Raw genomic sequence first — 22279 nt, forward strand, 5'->3', positions numbered from 1 at the left:
CCATCCTCTGCTAAGTAATTTTAAGTGTGGACAATTCTGCGAAGGAAAAACACAAATTAAAAATGCTACATTAAAAGCCTTTATGCAATAGAAATGATACCTACGTAGTTATGATTCAACAAAATAAAAGCAGAACTTTGTTTTCAAAGAATGTGTTAAAATTGTGTTTGTGAGCAATACTATAACTTATATAATATATCAATTATAAAGAATGAATGGGTCAGTTAGACCACATTAATATTGCGTCATCCTGAAGGGTAAGTGCACATTTGATGTGTTCACTACCACTTACTCATGGACAGCGGATGAAATAACAGGTCATTTTATCTGAGTGCTTCTAGAAGTTCCACTACACATTGAGAGCCTGTGTCTGTTAGCAAGAAGACTCCCGATTAACTGAGGCTCATTTTCGTACCTGTCGTCAGTAAAAGGTTAGCCTAATTTCAACAAAAATGCTAACTAAAAGTATGTGTGAGTTTGTCAGGGGACCAGCAGGTGGAAGCATTGTCTTTCTAGAAGTTTGAAAAAGAACGTGTGCGTGATTATTCCATCCATGTGGGGCATTTGTCACTCGCTGTTGGAGAAAGATGAATAGAAAATATTCCTGATCCTAGTCAACTGAATACACCAGACAGCCAACCACACACCTGGCTATAATTGTGCAGAGCAGCCGAAATAGCTCAGTTGGGAGAGCGTTAGACTGAAGATCTAAATGTCCCTGGTTCGATCCCGGGTTTCGGCAGGAAATTAATTTTGCCAGAGTTCTTCTACATTTGGCCTGGAAAACGGAGAGTTGCAGGTTTGAAACACAGGTTCAAAGGGAAAATATCGGTTGGACAAAATATCCTCTCCTCAACTCCTCCATTCTTTCTCTGTGACCCAACCTGTAGTCAGAGCATTTCATATTATTCTGTATGTATATCGAAGATACTCCATTTAGTATGATATGTTACGTTTCATATTGTATGTATTATTTGGGAATGTCCATCATCCATTTCGTATGAGATGTTATGAATTACAATTCGTATGATGTTACGAATTTCCAAAACGTACTATACATTACGAATGAGCAAAATGTACAATATGTTAAGATTTTACTAAACGTATGATATGTTACGAATTCCAATTTGTCTTTCACAACTGACTGCCACCAATCACCAGATAGCAGAGTGGCGCAGCGGAAGCGTGCTGGGCCCATAACCCAGAGGTCGATGGATCGAAACCATCCTCTGCTAAGTAATTTTAAGTGTGGACAATTCTGCGAAGGAAAAACACAAATTAAAAATGCTACATTAAAAGCCTTTATGCAATAGAAATGATACCTACGTAGTTATGATTCAACAAAATAAAAGCAGAACTTTGTTTTCAAAGAATGTGTTAAAATTGTGTTTGTGAGCAATACTATAACTTATATAATATATCAATTATAAAGAATGAATGGGTCAGTTAGACCACATTAATATTGCGTCATCCTGAAGGGTAAGTGCACATTTGATGTGTTCACTACCACTTACTCATGGACAGCGGATGAAATAACAGGTCATTTTATCTGAGTGCTTCTAGAAGTTCCACTACACATTGAGAGCCTGTGTCTGTTAGCAAGAAGACTCCCGATTAACTGAGGCTCATTTTCGTACCTGTCGTCAGTAAAAGGTTAGCCTAATTTCAACAAAAATGCTAACTAAAAGTATGTGTGAGTTTGTCAGGGGACCAGCAGGTGGAAGCATTGTCTTTCTAGAAGTTTGAAAAAGAACGTGTGCGTGATTATTCCATCCATGTGGGGCATTTGTCACTCGCTGTTGGAGAAAGATGAATAGAAAATGTTCCTGATCCTAGTCAACTGAATACACCAGACAGCCAACCACACACCTGGCTATAATTGTGCAGAGCAGCCGAAATAGCTCAGTTGGGAGAGCGTTAGACTGAAGATCTAAATGTCCCTGGTTCGATCCCGGGTTTCGGCAGGAAATTAATTTTGCCAGAGTTCTTCTACATTTGGCCTGGAAAACGGAGAGTTGCAGGTTTGAAACACAGGTTCAAAGGGAAAATATCGGTTGGACAAAATATCCTCTCCTCAACTCCTCCATTCTTTCTCTGTGACCCAACCTGTAGTCAGAGCATTTCATATTATTCTGTATGTATATCGAAGATACTCCATTTAGTATGATATGTTACGTTTCATATTGTATGTATTATTTGGGAATGTCCATCATCCATTTCGTATGAGATGTTATGAATTACAATTCGTATGATGTTACGAATTTCCAAAACGTACTATACATTACGAATGAGCAAAATGTACAATATGTTAAGATTTTACTAAACGTATGATATGTTACGAATTCCAATTTGTCTTTCACAACTGACTGCCACCAATCACCAGATAGCAGAGTGGCGCAGCGGAAGCGTGCTGGGCCCATAACCCAGAGGTCGATGGATCGAAACCATCCTCTGCTAAGTAATTTTAAGTGTGGACAATTCTGCGAAGGAAAAACACAAATTAAAAATGCTACATTAAAAGCCTTTATGCAATAGAAATGATACCTACGTAGTTATGATTCAACAAAATAAAAGCAGAACTTTGTTTTCAAAGAATGTGTTAAAATTGTGTTTGTGAGCAATACTATAACTTATATAATATATCAATTATAAAGAATGAATGGGTCAGTTAGACCACATTAATATTGCGTCATCCTGAAGGGTAAGTGCACATTTGATGTGTTCACTACCACTTACTCATGGACAGCGGATGAAATAACAGGTCATTTTATCTGAGTGCTTCTAGAAGTTCCACTACACATTGAGAGCCTGTGTCTGTTAGCAAGAAGACTCCCGATTAACTGAGGCTCATTTTCGTACCTGTCGTCAGTAAAAGGTTAGCCTAATTTCAACAAAAATGCTAACTAAAAGTATGTGTGAGTTTGTCAGGGGACCAGCAGGTGGAAGCATTGTCTTTCTAGAAGTTTGAAAAAGAACGTGTGCGTGATTATTCCATCCATGTGGGGCATTTGTCACTCGCTGTTGGAGAAAGATGAATAGAAAATGTTCCTGATCCTAGTCAACTGAATACACCAGACAGCCAACCACACACCTGGCTATAATTGTGCAGAGCAGCCGAAATAGCTCAGTTGGGAGAGCGTTAGACTGAAGATCTAAATGTCCCTGGTTCGATCCCGGGTTTCGGCAGGAAATTAATTTTGCCAGAGTTCTTCTACATTTGGCCTGGAAAACGGAGAGTTGCAGGTTTGAAACACAGGTTCAAAGGGAAAATATCGGTTGGACAAAATATCCTCTCCTCAACTCCTCCATTCTTTCTCTGTGACCCAACCTGTAGTCAGAGCATTTCATATTATTCTGTATGTATATCGAAGATACTCCATTTAGTATGATATGTTACGTTTCATATTGTATGTATTATTTGGGAATGTCCATCATCCATTTCGTATGAGATGTTATGAATTACAATTCGTATGATGTTACGAATTTCCAAAACGTACTATACATTACGAATGAGCAAAATGTACAATATGTTAAGATTTTACTAAACGTATGATATGTTACGAATTCCAATTTGTCTTTCACAACTGACTGCCACCAATCACCAGATAGCAGAGTGGCGCAGCGGAAGCGTGCTGGGCCCATAACCCAGAGGTCGATGGATCGAAACCATCCTCTGCTAAGTAATTTTAAGTGTGGACAATTCTGCGAAGGAAAAACACAAATTAAAAATGCTACATTAAAAGCCTTTATGCAATAGAAATGATACCTACGTAGTTATGATTCAACAAAATAAAAGCAGAACTTTGTTTTCAAAGAATGTGTTAAAATTGTGTTTGTGAGCAATACTATAACTTATATAATATATCAATTATAAAGAATGAATGGGTCAGTTAGACCACATTAATATTGCGTCATCCTGAAGGGTAAGTGCACATTTGATGTGTTCACTACCACTTACTCATGGACAGCGGATGAAATAACAGGTCATTTTATCTGAGTGCTTCTAGAAGTTCCACTACACATTGAGAGCCTGTGTCTGTTAGCAAGAAGACTCCCGATTAACTGAGGCTCATTTTCGTACCTGTCGTCAGTAAAAGGTTAGCCTAATTTCAACAAAAATGCTAACTAAAAGTATGTGTGAGTTTGTCAGGGGACCAGCAGGTGGAAGCATTGTCTTTCTAGAAGTTTGAAAAAGAACGTGTGCGTGATTATTCCATCCATGTGGGGCATTTGTCACTCGCTGTTGGAGAAAGATGAATAGAAAATATTCCTGATCCTAGTCAACTGAATACACCAGACAGCCAACCACACACCTGGCTATAATTGTGCAGAGCAGCCGAAATAGCTCAGTTGGGAGAGCGTTAGACTGAAGATCTAAATGTCCCTGGTTCGATCCCGGGTTTCGGCAGGAAATTAATTTTGCCAGAGTTCTTCTACATTTGGCCTGGAAAACGGAGAGTTGCAGGTTTGAAACACAGGTTCAAAGGGAAAATATCGGTTGGACAAAATATCCTCTCCTCAACTCCTCCATTCTTTCTCTGTGACCCAACCTGTAGTCAGAGCATTTCATATTATTCTGTATGTATATCGAAGATACTCCATTTAGTATGATATGTTACGTTTCATATTGTATGTATTATTTGGGAATGTCCATCATCCATTTCGTATGAGATGTTATGAATTACAATTCGTATGATGTTACGAATTTCCAAAACGTACTATACATTACGAATGAGCAAAATGTACAATATGTTAAGATTTTACTAAACGTATGATATGTTACGAATTCCAATTTGTCTTTCACAACTGACTGCCACCAATCACCAGATAGCAGAGTGGCGCAGCGGAAGCGTGCTGGGCCCATAACCCAGAGGTCGATGGATCGAAACCATCCTCTGCTAAGTAATTTTAAGTGTGGACAATTCTGCGAAGGAAAAACACAAATTAAAAATGCTACATTAAAAGCCTTTATGCAATAGAAATGATACCTACGTAGTTATGATTCAACAAAATAAAAGCAGAACTTTGTTTTCAAAGAATGTGTTAAAATTGTGTTTGTGAGCAATACTATAACTTATATAATATATCAATTATAAAGAATGAATGGGTCAGTTAGACCACATTAATATTGCGTCATCCTGAAGGGTAAGTGCACATTTGATGTGTTCACTACCACTTACTCATGGACAGCGGATGAAATAACAGGTCATTTTATCTGAGTGCTTCTAGAAGTTCCACTACACATTGAGAGCCTGTGTCTGTTAGCAAGAAGACTCCCGATTAACTGAGGCTCATTTTCGTACCTGTCGTCAGTAAAAGGTTAGCCTAATTTCAACAAAAATGCTAACTAAAAGTATGTGTGAGTTTGTCAGGGGACCAGCAGGTGGAAGCATTGTCTTTCTAGAAGTTTGAAAAAGAACGTGTGCGTGATTATTCCATCCATGTGGGGCATTTGTCACTCGCTGTTGGAGAAAGATGAATAGAAAATGTTCCTGATCCTAGTCAACTGAATACACCAGACAGCCAACCACACACCTGGCTATAATTGTGCAGAGCAGCCGAAATAGCTCAGTTGGGAGAGCGTTAGACTGAAGATCTAAATGTCCCTGGTTCGATCCCGGGTTTCGGCAGGAAATTAATTTTGCCAGAGTTCTTCTACATTTGGCCTGGAAAACGGAGAGTTGCAGGTTTGAAACACAGGTTCAAAGGGAAAATATCGGTTGGACAAAATATCCTCTCCTCAACTCCTCCATTCTTTCTCTGTGACCCAACCTGTAGTCAGAGCATTTCATATTATTCTGTATGTATATCGAAGATACTCCATTTAGTATGATATGTTACGTTTCATATTGTATGTATTATTTGGGAATGTCCATCATCCATTTCGTATGAGATGTTATGAATTACAATTCGTATGATGTTACGAATTTCCAAAACGTACTATACATTACGAATGAGCAAAATGTACAATATGTTAAGATTTTACTAAACGTATGATATGTTACGAATTCCAATTTGTCTTTCACAACTGACTGCCACCAATCACCAGATAGCAGAGTGGCGCAGCGGAAGCGTGCTGGGCCCATAACCCAGAGGTCGATGGATCGAAACCATCCTCTGCTAAGTAATTTTAAGTGTGGACAATTCTGCGAAGGAAAAACACAAATTAAAAATGCTACATTAAAAGCCTTTATGCAATAGAAATGATACCTACGTAGTTATGATTCAACAAAATAAAAGCAGAACTTTGTTTTCAAAGAATGTGTTAAAATTGTGTTTGTGAGCAATACTATAACTTATATAATATATCAATTATAAAGAATGAATGGGTCAGTTAGACCACATTAATATTGCGTCATCCTGAAGGGTAAGTGCACATTTGATGTGTTCACTACCACTTACTCATGGACAGCGGATGAAATAACAGGTCATTTTATCTGAGTGCTTCTAGAAGTTCCACTACACATTGAGAGCCTGTGTCTGTTAGCAAGAAGACTCCCGATTAACTGAGGCTCATTTTCGTACCTGTCGTCAGTAAAAGGTTAGCCTAATTTCAACAAAAATGCTAACTAAAAGTATGTGTGAGTTTGTCAGGGGACCAGCAGGTGGAAGCATTGTCTTTCTAGAAGTTTGAAAAAGAACGTGTGCGTGATTATTCCATCCATGTGGGGCATTTGTCACTCGCTGTTGGAGAAAGATGAATAGAAAATATTCCTGATCCTAGTCAACTGAATACACCAGACAGCCAACCACACACCTGGCTATAATTGTGCAGAGCAGCCGAAATAGCTCAGTTGGGAGAGCGTTAGACTGAAGATCTAAATGTCCCTGGTTCGATCCCGGGTTTCGGCAGGAAATTAATTTTGCCAGAGTTCTTCTACATTTGGCCTGGAAAACGGAGAGTTGCAGGTTTGAAACACAGGTTCAAAGGGAAAATATCGGTTGGACAAAATATCCTCTCCTCAACTCCTCCATTCTTTCTCTGTGACCCAACCTGTAGTCAGAGCATTTCATATTATTCTGTATGTATATCGAAGATACTCCATTTAGTATGATATGTTACGTTTCATATTGTATGTATTATTTGGGAATGTCCATCATCCATTTCGTATGAGATGTTATGAATTACAATTCGTATGATGTTACGAATTTCCAAAACGTACTATACATTACGAATGAGCAAAATGTACAATATGTTAAGATTTTACTAAACGTATGATATGTTACGAATTCCAATTTGTCTTTCACAACTGACTGCCACCAATCACCAGATAGCAGAGTGGCGCAGCGGAAGCGTGCTGGGCCCATAACCCAGAGGTCGATGGATCGAAACCATCCTCTGCTAAGTAATTTTAAGTGTGGACAATTCTGCGAAGGAAAAACACAAATTAAAAATGCTACATTAAAAGCCTTTATGCAATAGAAATGATACCTACGTAGTTATGATTCAACAAAATAAAAGCAGAACTTTGTTTTCAAAGAATGTGTTAAAATTGTGTTTGTGAGCAATACTATAACTTATATAATATATCAATTATAAAGAATGAATGGGTCAGTTAGACCACATTAATATTGCGTCATCCTGAAGGGTAAGTGCACATTTGATGTGTTCACTACCACTTACTCATGGACAGCGGATGAAATAACAGGTCATTTTATCTGAGTGCTTCTAGAAGTTCCACTACACATTGAGAGCCTGTGTCTGTTAGCAAGAAGACTCCCGATTAACTGAGGCTCATTTTCGTACCTGTCGTCAGTAAAAGGTTAGCCTAATTTCAACAAAAATGCTAACTAAAAGTATGTGTGAGTTTGTCAGGGGACCAGCAGGTGGAAGCATTGTCTTTCTAGAAGTTTGAAAAAGAACGTGTGCGTGATTATTCCATCCATGTGGGGCATTTGTCACTCGCTGTTGGAGAAAGATGAATAGAAAATGTTCCTGATCCTAGTCAACTGAATACACCAGACAGCCAACCACACACCTGGCTATAATTGTGCAGAGCAGCCGAAATAGCTCAGTTGGGAGAGCGTTAGACTGAAGATCTAAATGTCCCTGGTTCGATCCCGGGTTTCGGCAGGAAATTAATTTTGCCAGAGTTCTTCTACATTTGGCCTGGAAAACGGAGAGTTGCAGGTTTGAAACACAGGTTCAAAGGGAAAATATCGGTTGGACAAAATATCCTCTCCTCAACTCCTCCATTCTTTCTCTGTGACCCAACCTGTAGTCAGAGCATTTCATATTATTCTGTATGTATATCGAAGATACTCCATTTAGTATGATATGTTACGTTTCATATTGTATGTATTATTTGGGAATGTCCATCATCCATTTCGTATGAGATGTTATGAATTACAATTCGTATGATGTTACGAATTTCCAAAACGTACTATACATTACGAATGAGCAAAATGTACAATATGTTAAGATTTTACTAAACGTATGATATGTTACGAATTCCAATTTGTCTTTCACAACTGACTGCCACCAATCACCAGATAGCAGAGTGGCGCAGCGGAAGCGTGCTGGGCCCATAACCCAGAGGTCGATGGATCGAAACCATCCTCTGCTAAGTAATTTTAAGTGTGGACAATTCTGCGAAGGAAAAACACAAATTAAAAATGCTACATTAAAAGCCTTTATGCAATAGAAATGATACCTACGTAGTTATGATTCAACAAAATAAAAGCAGAACTTTGTTTTCAAAGAATGTGTTAAAATTGTGTTTGTGAGCAATACTATAACTTATATAATATATCAATTATAAAGAATGAATGGGTCAGTTAGACCACATTAATATTGCGTCATCCTGAAGGGTAAGTGCACATTTGATGTGTTCACTACCACTTACTCATGGACAGCGGATGAAATAACAGGTCATTTTATCTGAGTGCTTCTAGAAGTTCCACTACACATTGAGAGCCTGTGTCTGTTAGCAAGAAGACTCCCGATTAACTGAGGCTCATTTTCGTACCTGTCGTCAGTAAAAGGTTAGCCTAATTTCAACAAAAATGCTAACTAAAAGTATGTGTGAGTTTGTCAGGGGACCAGCAGGTGGAAGCATTGTCTTTCTAGAAGTTTGAAAAAGAACGTGTGCGTGATTATTCCATCCATGTGGGGCATTTGTCACTCGCTGTTGGAGAAAGATGAATAGAAAATATTCCTGATCCTAGTCAACTGAATACACCAGACAGCCAACCACACACCTGGCTATAATTGTGCAGAGCAGCCGAAATAGCTCAGTTGGGAGAGCGTTAGACTGAAGATCTAAATGTCCCTGGTTCGATCCCGGGTTTCGGCAGGAAATTAATTTTGCCAGAGTTCTTCTACATTTGGCCTGGAAAACGGAGAGTTGCAGGTTTGAAACACAGGTTCAAAGGGAAAATATCGGTTGGACAAAATATCCTCTCCTCAACTCCTCCATTCTTTCTCTGTGACCCAACCTGTAGTCAGAGCATTTCATATTATTCTGTATGTATATCGAAGATACTCCATTTAGTATGATATGTTACGTTTCATATTGTATGTATTATTTGGGAATGTCCATCATCCATTTCGTATGAGATGTTATGAATTACAATTCGTATGATGTTACGAATTTCCAAAACGTACTATACATTACGAATAGGGCAAAATGTACAATATGTTAAGATTTTACTAAACGTATGATATGTTACGAATTCCAATTTGTCTTTCACAACTGACTCCCACCAATCACCAGATAGCAGAGTGGCGCAGCGGAAGCGTGCTGGGCCCATAACCCAGAGGTCGCTGGATCGAAACCATCCTCTGCTAAGTAATTTTAAGTGTGGACAATTCTGCGAAGGAAAAACACAAATTAAAAATGCTACATTAAAAGCCTTTATGCAATAGAAATGATACCTACGTAGTTATGATTCATCAAAATAAAAGGAGAACTTTGTTTTCAAAGAATTTGTTAAAATTGTGTTTGTGAGCAATACTATAACTTATATAATATATCAATTATAAAGAATGAATGGGTCAGTTAGACCACATTAATATTGCGTCATCCTGAAGGGTAAGTGCACATTTGATGTGTTCACTACCACTTACTCATGGACAGCGGATGAAATAACAGGTCATTTTATCTGAGTGCTTCTAGAAGTTCCACTACACATTGAGAGCCTGTGTCTGTTAGCAAGAAGACTCCCGATTAACTGAGGCTCATTTTCGTACCTGTCGTCAGTAAAAGGTTAGCCTAATTTCAACAAAAATGCTAACTAAAAGTATGTGTGAGTTTGTCAGGGGACCAGCAGGTGGAAGCATTGTCTTTCTAGAAGTTTGAAAAAGAACGTGTGCGTGATTATTCCATCCATGTGGGGCATTTGTCACTCGCTGTTGGAGAAAGATGAATAGAAAATGTTCCTGATCCTAGTCAACTGAATACACCAGACAGCCAACCACACACCTGGCTATAATTGTGCAGAGCAGCCGAAATAGCTCAGTTGGGAGAGCGTTAGACTGAAGATCTAAATGTCCCTGGTTCGATCCCGGGTTTCGGCAGGAAATTAATTTTGCCAGAGTTCTTCTACATTTGGCCTGGAAAACGGAGAGTTGCAGGTTTGAAACACAGGTTCAAAGGGAAAATATCGGTTGGACAAAATATCCTCTCCTCAACTCCTCCATTCTTTCTCTGTGACCCAACCTGTAGTCAGAGCATTTCATATTATTCTGTATGTATATCGAAGATACTCCATTTAGTATGATATGTTACGTTTCATATTGTATGTATTATTTGGGAATGTCCATCATCCATTTCGTATGAGATGTTATGAATTACAATTCGTATGATGTTACGAATTTCCAAAACGTACTATACATTACGAATGGGCAAAATGTACAATATGTTAAGATTTTACTAAACGTATGATATGTTACGAATTCCAATTTGTCTTTCACAACTGACTGCCACCAATCACCAGATAGCAGAGTGGCGCAGCGGAAGCGTGCTGGGCCCATAACCCAGAGGTCGATGGATCGAAACCATCCTCTGCTAAGTAATTTTAAGTGTGGACAATTCTGCGAAGGAAAAACACAAATTAAAAATGCTACATTAAAAGCCTTTATGCAATAGAAATGATACCTACGTAGTTATGATTCAACAAAATAAAAGCAGAACTTTGTTTTCAAAGAATGTGTTAAAATTGTGTTTGTGAGCAATACTATAACTTATATAATATATCAATTATAAAGAATGAATGGGTCAGTTAGACCACATTAATATTGCGTCATCCTGAAGGGTAAGTGCACATTTGATGTGTTCACTACCACTTACTCATGGACAGCGGATGAAATAACAGGTCATTTTATCTGAGTGCTTCTAGAAGTTCCACTACACATTGAGAGCCTGTGTCTGTTAGCAAGAAGACTCCCGATTAACTGAGGCTCATTTTCGTACCTGTCGTCAGTAAAAGGTTAGCCTAATTTCAACAAAAATGCTAACTAAAAGTATGTGTGAGTTTGTCAGGGGACCAGCAGGTGGAAGCATTGTCTTTCTAGAAGTTTGAAAAAGAACGTGTGCGTGATTATTCCATCCATGTGGGGCATTTGTCACTCGCTGTTGGAGAAAGATGAATAGAAAATATTCCTGATCCTAGTCAACTGAATACACCAGACAGCCAACCACACACCTGGCTATAATTGTGCAGAGCAGCCGAAATAGCTCAGTTGGGAGAGCGTTAGACTGAAGATCTAAATGTCCCTGGTTCGATCCCGGGTTTCGGCAGGAAATTAATTTTGCCAGAGTTCTTCTACATTTGGCCTGGAAAACGGAGAGTTGCAGGTTTGAAACACAGGTTCAAAGGGAAAATATCGGTTGGACAAAATATCCTCTCCTCAACTCCTCCATTCTTTCTCTGTGACCCAACCTGTAGTCAGAGCATTTCATATTATTCTGTATGTATATCGAAGATACTCCATTTAGTATGATATGTTACGTTTCATATTGTATGTATTATTTGGGAATGTCCATCATCCATTTCGTATGAGATGTTATGAATTACAATTCGTATGATGTTACGAATTTCCAAAACGTACTATACATTACGAATAGGGCAAAATGTACAATATGTTAAGATTTTACTAAACGTATGATATGTTACGAATTCCAATTTGTCTTTCACAACTGACTCCCACCAATCACCAGATAGCAGAGTGGCGCAGCGGAAGCGTGCTGGGCCCATAACCCAGAGGTCGCTGGATCGAAACCATCCTCTGCTAAGTAATTTTAAGTGTGGACAATTCTGCGAAGGAAAAACACAAATTAAAAATGCTACATTAAAAGCCTTTATGCAATAGAAATGATACCTACGTAGTTATGATTCAACAAAATAAAAGGAGAACTTTGTTTTCAAAGAATTTGTTAAAATTGTGTTTGTGAGCAATACTATAACTTATATAATATATCAATTATAAAGAATGAATGGGTCAGTTAGACCACATTAATATTGCGTCATCCTGAAGGGTAAGTGCAAATTTGATGTGTTCACTACCACTTACTCATGGACAGCGGATGAAATAACAGGTCATTTTATCTGAGTGCTTCTAGAAGTTCCACTACACATTGAGAGCCTGTGTCTGTTAGCAAGAAGACTCCCGATTAACTGAGGCTCATTTTCGTACCTGTCGTCAGTAAAAGGTTAGCCTAATTTCAACAAAAATGCTAACTAAAAGTATGTGTGAGTTTGTCAGGGGACCAGCAGGTGGAAGCATTGTCTTTCTAGAAGTTTGAAAAAGAACGTGTGCGTGATTATTCCATCCATGTGGGGCATTTGTCACTCGCTGTTGGAGAAAGATGAATAGAAAATGTTCCTGATCCTAGTCAACTGAATACACCAGACAGCCAACCACACACCTGGCTATAATTGTGCAGAGCAGCCGAAATAGCTCAGTTGGGAGAGCGTTAGACTGAAGATCTAAATGTCCCTGGTTCGATCCCGGGTTTCGGCAGGAAATTAATTTTGCCAGAGTTCTTCTACATTTGGCCTGGAAAACGGAGAGTTGCAGGTTTGAAACACAGGTTCAAAGGGAAAATATCGGTTGGACAAAATATCCTCTCCTCAACTCCTCCATTCTTTCTCTGTGACCCAACCTGTAGTCAGAGCATTTCATATTATTCTGTATGTATATCGAAGATACTCCATTTAGTATGATATGTTACGTTTCATATTGTATGTATTATTTGGGAATGTCCATCATCCATTTCGTATGAGATGTTATGAATTACAATTCGTATGATGTTACGAATTTCCAAAACGTACTATACATTACGAATGAGCAAAATGTACAATATGTTAAGATTTTACTAAACGTATGATATGTTACGAATTCCAATTTGTCTTTCACAACTGACTGCCACCAATCACCAGATAGCAGAGTGGCGCAGCGGAAGCGTGCTGGGCCCATAACCCAGAGGTCGATGGATCGAAACCATCCTCTGCTAAGTAATTTTAAGTGTGGACAATTCTGCGAAGGAAAAACACAAATTAAAAATGCTACATTAAAAGCCTTTATGCAATAGAAATGATACCTACGTAGTTATGATTCAACAAAATAAAAGCAGAACTTTGTTTTCAAAGAATGTGTTAAAATTGTGTTTGTGAGCAATACTATAACTTATATAATATATCAATTATAAAGAATGAATGGGTCAGTTAGACCACATTAATATTGCGTCATCCTGAAGGGTAAGTGCACATTTGATGTGTTCACTACCACTTACTCATGGACAGCGGATGAAATAACAGGTCATTTTATCTGAGTGCTTCTAGAAGTTCCACTACACATTGAGAGCCTGTGTCTGTTAGCAAGAAGACTCCCGATTAACTGAGGCTCATTTTCGTACCTGTCGTCAGTAAAAGGTTAGCCTAATTTCAACAAAAATGCTAACTAAAAGTATGTGTGAGTTTGTCAGGGGACCAGCAGGTGGAAGCATTGTCTTTCTAGAAGTTTGAAAAAGAACGTGTGCGTGATTATTCCATCCATGTGGGGCATTTGTCACTCGCTGTTGGAGAAAGATGAATAGAAAATGTTCCTGATCCTAGTCAACTGAATACACCAGACAGCCAACCACACACCTGGCTATAATTGTGCAGAGCAGCCGAAATAGCTCAGTTGGGAGAGCGTTAGACTGAAGATCTAAATGTCCCTGGTTCGATCCCGGGTTTCGGCAGGAAATTAATTTTGCCAGAGTTCTTCTACATTTGGCCTGGAAAACGGAGAGTTGCAGGTTTGAAACACAGGTTCAAAGGGAAAATATCGGTTGGACAAAATATCCTCTCCTCAACTCCTCCATTCTTTCTCTGTGACCCAACCTGTAGTCAGAGCATTTCATATTATTCTGTATGTATATCGAAGATACTCCATTTAGTATGATATGTTACGTTTCATATTGTATGTATTATTTGGGAATGTCCATCATCCATTTCGTATGAGATGTTATGAATTACAATTCGTATGATGTTACGAATTTCCAAAACGTACTATACATTACGAATGAGCAAAATGTACAATATGTTAAGATTTTACTAAACGTATGATATGTTACGAATTCCAATTTGTCTTTCACAACTGACTGCCACCAATCACCAGATAGCAGAGTGGCGCAGCGGAAGCGTGCTGGGCCCATAACCCAGAGGTCGCTGGATCGAAACCATCCTCTGCTAAGTAATTTTAAGTGTGGACAATTCTGCGAAGGAAAAACACAAATTAAAAATGCTACATTAAAAGCCTTTATGCAATAGAAATGATACCTACGTAGTTATGATTCAACAAAATAAAAGGAGAACTTTGTTTTCAAAGAATTTGTTAAAATTGTGTTTGTGAGCAATACTATAACTTATATAATATATCAATTATAAAGAATGAATGGGTCAGTTAGACCACATTAATATTGCGTCATCCTGAAGGGTAAGTGCAAATTTGATGTGTTCACTACCACTTACTCATGGACAGCGGATGAAATAACAGGTCATTTTATCTGAGTGCTTCTAGAAGTTCCACTACACATTGAGAGCCTGTGTCTGTTAGCAAGAAGACTCCCGATTAACTGAGGCTCATTTTCGTACCTGTCGTCAGTAAAAGGTTAGCCTAATTTCAACAAAAATGCTAACTAAAAGTATGTGTGAGTTTGTCAGGGGACCAGCAGGTGGAAGCATTGTCTTTCTAGAAGTTTGAAAAAGAACGTGTGCGTGATTATTCCATCCATGTGGGGCATTTGTCATTCGCTGTTGGAGAAAGATGAATAGAAAATGTTCCTGATCCTAGTCAACTGAATACACCAGACAGCCAACCACACACCTGGCTATAATTGTGCAGAGCAGCTGAAATAGCTCAGTTGGGAGAGCGTTAGACTGAAGATCTAAATGTCCCTGGTTCGATCCTGGGTTTCGGCATGAAATTAATTTTGCCAGAGTTCTTCTACATTTGGCCTGGAAAACGGAGAGTTGCAGGTTTGAAACACAGGTTCAAAGGGAAAATATCGGTTGGACAAAATATCCTCTCCTCAACTCCTCCATTCTTTCTCTGTGACCCAACCTGTAGTCAGAGCATTTCATATTATTCTGTATGTATATCGAAGATACTCCATTTAGTATGATATGTTACGTTTCATATTGTATGTATTATTTGGGAATGTCCATCATCCATTTCGTATGAGATGTTATGAATTACAATTCGTATGATGTTACGAATTTCCAAAACGTACTATACATTACGAATGAGCAAAATGTACAATATGTTAAGATTTTACTAAACGTATGATATGTTACGAATTCCAATTTGTCTTTCACAACTGACTGCCACCAATCACCAGATAGCAGAGTGGCGCAGCGGAAGCGTGCTGGGCCCATAACCCAGAGGTCGATGGATCGAAACCATCCTCTGCTAAGTAATTTTAAGTGTGGACAATTCTGCGAAGGAAAAACACAAATTAAAAATGCTACATTAAAAGCCTTTACGCAATAGAAATGATACCTACGTAGTTATGATTCAACAAAATAAAAGCAGAACTTTGTTTTCAAAGAATGTGTTAAAATTGTGTTTGTGAGCAATACTATAACTTATATAATATATCAATTATAAAGAATGAATGGGTCAGTTAGACCACATTAATATTGCGTCATCCTGAAGGGTAAGTGCACATTTGATGTGTTCACTACCACTTACTCATGGACAGCGGATGAAATAACAGGTCATTTTATCTGAGTGCTTCTAGAAGTTCCACTACACATTGAGAGCCTGTGTCTGTTAGCAAGAAGACTCCCGATTAACTGAGGCTCATTTTCGTACCTGTCGTCAGTAAAAGGTTAGCCTAATTTCAACAAAAATTCCAACTAAAAGTATGTGTGAGTTTGTCAGGGGACCAGCAGGTGGAAGCATTGTCTTTCTAGAAGTTTGAAAAAGAACGTGTGCGTGATTATTCCATCCATGTGGGGCATTTGTCACTCGCTGTTGGAGAAAGATGAATAGAAAATATTCCTGATCCTAGTCAACTGAATACACCAGACAGCCAACCACACACCTGGCTATAATTGTGCAGAGCAGCCGAAATAGCTCAGTTGGGAGAGCGTTAGACTGAAGATCTAAATGTCCCTGGTTCGATCCCGGGTTTCGGCAGGAAATTAATTTTGCCAGAGTTCTTCTACATTTGGCCTGGAAAACGGAGAGTTGCAGGTTTGAAACACAGGTTCAAAGGGAAAATATCGGTTGGACAAAATATCCTCTCCTCAACTCCTCCATTCTTTCTCTGTGACCCAACCTGTAGTCAGAGCATTTCATATTATTCTGTATGTATATCGAAGATACTCCATTTAGTATGATATGTTACGTTTCATATTGTATGTATTATTTGGGAATGTCCATCATCCATTTCGTATGAGATGTTATGAATTACAATTCGTATGATGTTACGAATTTCCAAAACGTACTATACATTACGAATGAGCAAAATGTACAATATGTTAAGATTTTACTAAACGTATGATATGTTACGAATTCCAATTTGTCTTTCACAACTGACTGCCACCAATCACCAGATAGCAGAGTGGCGCAGCGGAAGCGTGCTGGGCCCATAACCCAGAGGTCGATGGATCGAAACCATCCTCTGCTAAGTAATTTTAAGTGTGGACAATTCTGCGAAGGAAAAACACAAATTAAAAATGCTACATTAAAAGCCTTTACGCAATAGAAATGATACCTACGTAGTTATGATTCAACAAAATAAAAGCAGAACTTTGTTTTCAAAGAATGTGTTAAAATTGTGTTTGTGAGCAATACTATAACTTATATAATATATCAATTATAAAGAATGAATGGGTCAGTTAGACCACATTAATATTGCGTCATCCTGAAGGGTAAGTGCACATTTGATGTGTTCACTACCACTTACTCATGGACAGCGGATGAAATAACAGGTCATTTTATCTGAGTGCTTCTAGAAGTTCCACTACACATTGAGAGCCTGTGTCTGTTAGCAAGAAGACTCCCGATTAACTGAGGCTCATTTTCGTACCTGTCGTCAGTAAAAGGTTAGCCTAATTTCAACAAAAATTCCAACTAAAAGTATGTGTGAGTTTGTCAGGGGACCAGCAGGTGGAAGCATTGTCTTTCTAGAAGTTTGAAAAAGAACGTGTGCGTGATTATTCCATCCATGTGGGGCATTTGTCACTCGCTGTTGGAGAAAGATGAATAGAAAATATTCCTGATCCTAGTCAACTGAATACACCAGACAGCCAACCACACACCTGGCTATAATTGTGCAGAGCAGCCGAAATAGCTCAGTTGGGAGAGCGTTAGACTGAAGATCTAAATGTCCCTGGTTCGATCCCGGGTTTCGGCAGGAAATTAATTTTGCCAGAGTTCTTCTACATTTGGCCTGGAAAACGGAGAGTTGCAGGTTTGAAACACAGGTTCAAAGGGAAAATATCGGTTGGACAAAATATCCTCTCCTCAACTCCTCCATTCTTTCTCTGTGACCCAACCTGTAGTCAGAGCATTTCATATTATTCTGTATGTATATCGAAGATACTCCATTTAGTATGATATGTTACGTTTCATATTGTATGTATTATTTGGGAATGTCCATCATCCATTTCGTATGAGATGTTATGAATTACAATTCGTATGATGTTACGAATTTCCAAAACGTACTATACATTACGAATGAGCAAAATGTACAATATGTTAAGATTTTACTAAACGTATGATATGTTACGAATTCCAATTTGTCTTTCACAACTGACTGCCACCAATCACCAGATAGCAGAGTGGCGCAGCGGAAGCGTGCTGGGCCCATAACCCAGAGGTCGATGGATCGAAACCATCCTCTGCTAAGTAATTTTAAGTGTGGACAATTCTGCGAAGGAAAAACACAAATTAAAAATGCTACATTAAAAGCCTTTATGCAATAGAAATGATACCTACGTAGTTATGATTCAACAAAATAAAAGCAGAACTTTGTTTTCAAAGAATGTGTTAAAATTGTGTTTGTGAGCAATACTATAACTTATATAATATATCAATTATAAAGAATGAATGGGTCAGTTAGACCACATTAATATTGCGTCATCCTGAAGGGTAAGTGCACATTTGATGTGTTCACTACCACTTACTCATGGACAGCGGATGAAATAACAGGTCATTTTATCTGAGTGCTTCTAGAAGTTCCACTACACATTGAGAGCCTGTGTCTGTTAGCAAGAAGACTCCCGATTAACTGAGGCTCATTTTCGTACCTGTCGTCAGTAAAAGGTTAGCCTAATTTCAACAAAAATGCTAACTAAAAGTATGTGTGAGTTTGTCAGGGGACCAGCAGGTGGAAGCATTGTCTTTCTAGAAGTTTGAAAAAGAACGTGTGCGTGATTATTCCATCCATGTGGGGCATTTGTCACTCGCTGTTGGAGAAAGATGAATAGAAAATGTTCCTGATCCTAGTCAACTGAATACACCAGACAGCCAACCACACACCTGGCTATAATTGTGCAGAGCAGCCGAAATAGCTCAGTTGGGAGAGCGTTAGACTGAAGATCTAAATGTCCCTGGTTCGATCCCGGGTTTCGGCAGGAAATTAATTTTGCCAGAGTTCTTCTACATTTGGCCTGGAAAACGGAGAGTTGCAGGTTTGAAACACAGGTTCAAAGGGAAAATATCGGTTGGACAAAATATCCTCTCCTCAACTCCTCCATTCTTTCTCTGTGACCCAACCTGTAGTCAGAGCATTTCATATTATTCTGTATGTATATCGAAGATACTCCATTTAGTATGATATGTTACGTTTCATATTGTATGTATTATTTGGGAATGTCCATCATCCATTTCGTATGAGATGTTATGAATTACAATTCGTATGATGTTACGAATTTCCAAAACGTACTATACATTACGAATGAGCAAAATGTACAATATGTTAAGATTTTACTAAACGTATGATATGTTACGAATTCCAATTTGTCTTTCACAACTGACTGCCACCAATCACCAGATAGCAGAGTGGCGCAGCGGAAGCGTGCTGGGCCCATAACCCAGAGGTCGATGGATCGAAACCATCCTCTGCTAAGTAATTTTAAGTGTGGACAATTCTGCGAAGGAAAAACACAAATTAAAAATGCTACATTAAAAGCCTTTATGCAATAGAAATGATACCTACGTAGTTATGATTCAACAAAATAAAAGCAGAACTTTGTTTTCAAAGAATGTGTTAAAATTGTGTTTGTGAGCAATACTATAACTTATATAATATATCAATTATAAAGAATGAATGGGTCAGTTAGACCACATTAATATTGCGTCATCCTGAAGGGTAAGTGCACATTTGATGTGTTCACTACCACTTACTCATGGACAGCGGATGAAATAACAGGTCATTTTATCTGAGTGCTTCTAGAAGTTCCACTACACATTGAGAGCCTGTGTCTGTTAGCAAGAAGACTCCCGATTAACTGAGGCTCATTTTCGTACCTGTCGTCAGTAAAAGGTTAGCCTAATTTCAACAAAAATGCTAACTAAAAGTATGTGTGAGTTTGTCAGGGGACCAGCAGGTGGAAGCATTGTCTTTCTAGAAGTTTGAAAAAGAACGTGTGCGTGATTATTCCATCCATGTGGGGCATTTGTCACTCGCTGTTGGAGAAAGATGAATAGAAAATATTCCTGATCCTAGTCAACTGAATACACCAGACAGCCAACCACACACCTGGCTATAATTGTGCAGAGCAGCCGAAATAGCTCAGTTGGGAGAGCGTTAGACTGAAGATCTAAATGTCCCTGGTTCGATCCCGGGTTTCGGCAGGAAATTAATTTTGCCAGAGTTCTTCTACATTTGGCCTGGAAAACGGAGAGTTGCAGGTTTGAAACACAGGTTCAAAGGGAAAATATCGGTTGGACAAAATATCCTCTCCTCAACTCCTCCATTCTTTCTCTGTGACCCAACCTGTAGTCAGAGCATTTCATATTATTCTGTATGTATATCGAAGATACTCCATTTAGTATGATATGTTACGTTTCATATTGTATGTATTATTTGGGAATGTCCATCATCCATTTCGTATGAGATGTTATGAATTACAATTCGTATGATGTTACGAATTTCCAAAACGTACTATACATTACGAATGAGCAAAATGTACAATATGTTAAGATTTTACTAAACGTATGATATGTTACGAATTCCAATTTGTCTTTCACAACTGACTGCCACCAATCACCAGATAGCAGAGTGGCGCAGCGGAAGCGTGCTGGGCCCATAACCCAGAGGTCGATGGATCGAAACCATCCTCTGCTAAGTAATTTTAAGTGTGGACAATTCTGCGAAGGAAAAACACAAATTAAAAATGCTACATTAAAAGCCTTTATGCAATAGAAATGATACCTACGTAGTTATGATTCAACAAAATAAAAGCAGAACTTTGTTTTCAAAGAATGTGTTAAAATTGTGTTTGTGAGCAATACTATAACTTATATAATATATCAATTATAAAGAATGAATGGGTCAGTTAGACCACATTAATATTGCGTCATCCTGAAGGGTAAGTGCACATTTGATGTGTTCACTACCACTTACTCATGGACAGCGGATGAAATAACAGGTCATTTTATCTGAGTGCTTCTAGAAGTTCCACTACACATTGAGAGCCTGTGTCTGTTAGCAAGAAGACTCCCGATTAACTGAGGCTCATTTTCGTACCTGTCGTCAGTAAAAGGTTAGCCTAATTTCAACAAAAATGCTAACTAAAAGTATGTGTGAGTTTGTCAGGGGACCAGCAGGTGGAAGCATTGTCTTTCTAGAAGTTTGAAAAAGAACGTGTGCGTGATTATTCCATCCATGTGGGGCATTTGTCACTCGCTGTTGGAGAAAGATGAATAGAAAATATTCCTGATCCTAGTCAACTGAATACACCAGACAGCCAACCACACACCTGGCTATAATTGTGCAGAGCAGCCGAAATAGCTCAGTTGGGAGAGCGTTAGACTGAAGATCTAAATGTCCCTGGTTCGATCCCGGGTTTCGGCAGGAAATTAATTTTGCCAGAGTTCTTCTACATTTGGCCTGGAAAACGGAGAGTTGCAGGTTTGAAACACAGGTTCAAAGGGAAAATATCGGTTGGACAAAATATCCTCTCCTCAACTCCTCCATTCTTTCTCTGTGACCCAACCTGTAGTCAGAGCATTTCATATTATTCTGTATGTATATCGAAGATACTCCATTTAGTATGATATGTTACGTTTCATATTGTATGTATTATTTGGGAATGTCCATCATCCATTTCGTATGAGATGTTATGAATTACAATTCGTATGATGTTACGAATTTCCAAAACGTACTATACATTACGAATGAGCAAAATGTACAATATGTTAAGATTTTACTAAACGTATGATATGTTACGAATTCCAATTTGTCTTTCACAACTGACTGCCACCAATCACCAGATAGCAGAGTGGCGCAGCGGAAGCGTGCTGGGCCCATAACCCAGAGGTCGATGGATCGAAACCATCCTCTGCTAAGTAATTTTAAGTGTGGACAATTCTGCGAAGGAAAAACACAAATTAAAAATGCTACATTAAAAGCCTTTATGCAATAGAAATGATACCTACGTAGTTATGATTCAACAAAATAAAAGCAGAACTTTGTTTTCAAAGAATGTGTTAAAATTGTGTTTGTGAGCAATACTATAACTTATATAATATATCAATTATAAAGAATGAATGGGTCAGTTAGACCACATTAATATTGCGTCATCCTGAAGGGTAAGTGCACATTTGATGTGTTCA

The 22279-nt window shown here is 38.5% G+C and overlaps 17 non-coding genes across 17 annotated transcripts; all 17 read left to right on the forward strand.

Moving 5' to 3' along the window:
• Window positions 1-669: 669 nt before the first annotated feature.
• Window positions 670-742, forward strand: trnaf-gaa (transfer RNA phenylalanine (anticodon GAA)). Its single transcript has one exon. It is a non-coding gene; the product is annotated as a tRNA-Phe (tRNA).
• Window positions 743-1891: 1149 nt separating this feature from the next.
• On the forward strand, window positions 1892-1964 carry trnaf-gaa (transfer RNA phenylalanine (anticodon GAA)). The gene has a single exon. It is a non-coding gene; the product is annotated as a tRNA-Phe (tRNA).
• Window positions 1965-3113: 1149 nt separating this feature from the next.
• On the forward strand, window positions 3114-3186 carry trnaf-gaa (transfer RNA phenylalanine (anticodon GAA)). Its single transcript has one exon. It is a non-coding gene; the product is annotated as a tRNA-Phe (tRNA).
• A 1149-nt stretch (window positions 3187-4335) lies between these two features.
• Window positions 4336-4408, forward strand: trnaf-gaa (transfer RNA phenylalanine (anticodon GAA)). The gene has a single exon. It is a non-coding gene; the product is annotated as a tRNA-Phe (tRNA).
• Window positions 4409-5557: 1149 nt separating this feature from the next.
• On the forward strand, window positions 5558-5630 carry trnaf-gaa (transfer RNA phenylalanine (anticodon GAA)). The gene has a single exon. It is a non-coding gene; the product is annotated as a tRNA-Phe (tRNA).
• Window positions 5631-6779: 1149 nt separating this feature from the next.
• On the forward strand, window positions 6780-6852 carry trnaf-gaa (transfer RNA phenylalanine (anticodon GAA)). The gene has a single exon. It is a non-coding gene; the product is annotated as a tRNA-Phe (tRNA).
• Window positions 6853-8001: 1149 nt separating this feature from the next.
• Window positions 8002-8074, forward strand: trnaf-gaa (transfer RNA phenylalanine (anticodon GAA)). The gene has a single exon. It is a non-coding gene; the product is annotated as a tRNA-Phe (tRNA).
• A 1149-nt stretch (window positions 8075-9223) lies between these two features.
• trnaf-gaa (transfer RNA phenylalanine (anticodon GAA)) lies at window positions 9224-9296 on the forward strand. The gene has a single exon. It is a non-coding gene; the product is annotated as a tRNA-Phe (tRNA).
• Window positions 9297-10446: 1150 nt separating this feature from the next.
• On the forward strand, window positions 10447-10519 carry trnaf-gaa (transfer RNA phenylalanine (anticodon GAA)). Its single transcript has one exon. It is a non-coding gene; the product is annotated as a tRNA-Phe (tRNA).
• A 1149-nt stretch (window positions 10520-11668) lies between these two features.
• On the forward strand, window positions 11669-11741 carry trnaf-gaa (transfer RNA phenylalanine (anticodon GAA)). Its single transcript has one exon. It is a non-coding gene; the product is annotated as a tRNA-Phe (tRNA).
• Window positions 11742-12891: 1150 nt separating this feature from the next.
• On the forward strand, window positions 12892-12964 carry trnaf-gaa (transfer RNA phenylalanine (anticodon GAA)). Its single transcript has one exon. It is a non-coding gene; the product is annotated as a tRNA-Phe (tRNA).
• Window positions 12965-14113: 1149 nt separating this feature from the next.
• Window positions 14114-14186, forward strand: trnaf-gaa (transfer RNA phenylalanine (anticodon GAA)). The gene has a single exon. It is a non-coding gene; the product is annotated as a tRNA-Phe (tRNA).
• Window positions 14187-16557: 2371 nt separating this feature from the next.
• Window positions 16558-16630, forward strand: trnaf-gaa (transfer RNA phenylalanine (anticodon GAA)). The gene has a single exon. It is a non-coding gene; the product is annotated as a tRNA-Phe (tRNA).
• Window positions 16631-17779: 1149 nt separating this feature from the next.
• Window positions 17780-17852, forward strand: trnaf-gaa (transfer RNA phenylalanine (anticodon GAA)). The gene has a single exon. It is a non-coding gene; the product is annotated as a tRNA-Phe (tRNA).
• A 1149-nt stretch (window positions 17853-19001) lies between these two features.
• On the forward strand, window positions 19002-19074 carry trnaf-gaa (transfer RNA phenylalanine (anticodon GAA)). The gene has a single exon. It is a non-coding gene; the product is annotated as a tRNA-Phe (tRNA).
• A 1149-nt stretch (window positions 19075-20223) lies between these two features.
• On the forward strand, window positions 20224-20296 carry trnaf-gaa (transfer RNA phenylalanine (anticodon GAA)). Its single transcript has one exon. It is a non-coding gene; the product is annotated as a tRNA-Phe (tRNA).
• Window positions 20297-21445: 1149 nt separating this feature from the next.
• trnaf-gaa (transfer RNA phenylalanine (anticodon GAA)) lies at window positions 21446-21518 on the forward strand. Its single transcript has one exon. It is a non-coding gene; the product is annotated as a tRNA-Phe (tRNA).
• The last annotated feature ends 761 nt before the right edge of the window (window positions 21519-22279 follow it).

Source organism: Salvelinus fontinalis, unplaced genomic scaffold, assembly GCF_029448725.1.
Source record: "Salvelinus fontinalis isolate EN_2023a unplaced genomic scaffold, ASM2944872v1 scaffold_1634, whole genome shotgun sequence".
NCBI classification, from domain to species: domain Eukaryota; kingdom Metazoa; phylum Chordata; class Actinopteri; order Salmoniformes; family Salmonidae; genus Salvelinus; species Salvelinus fontinalis.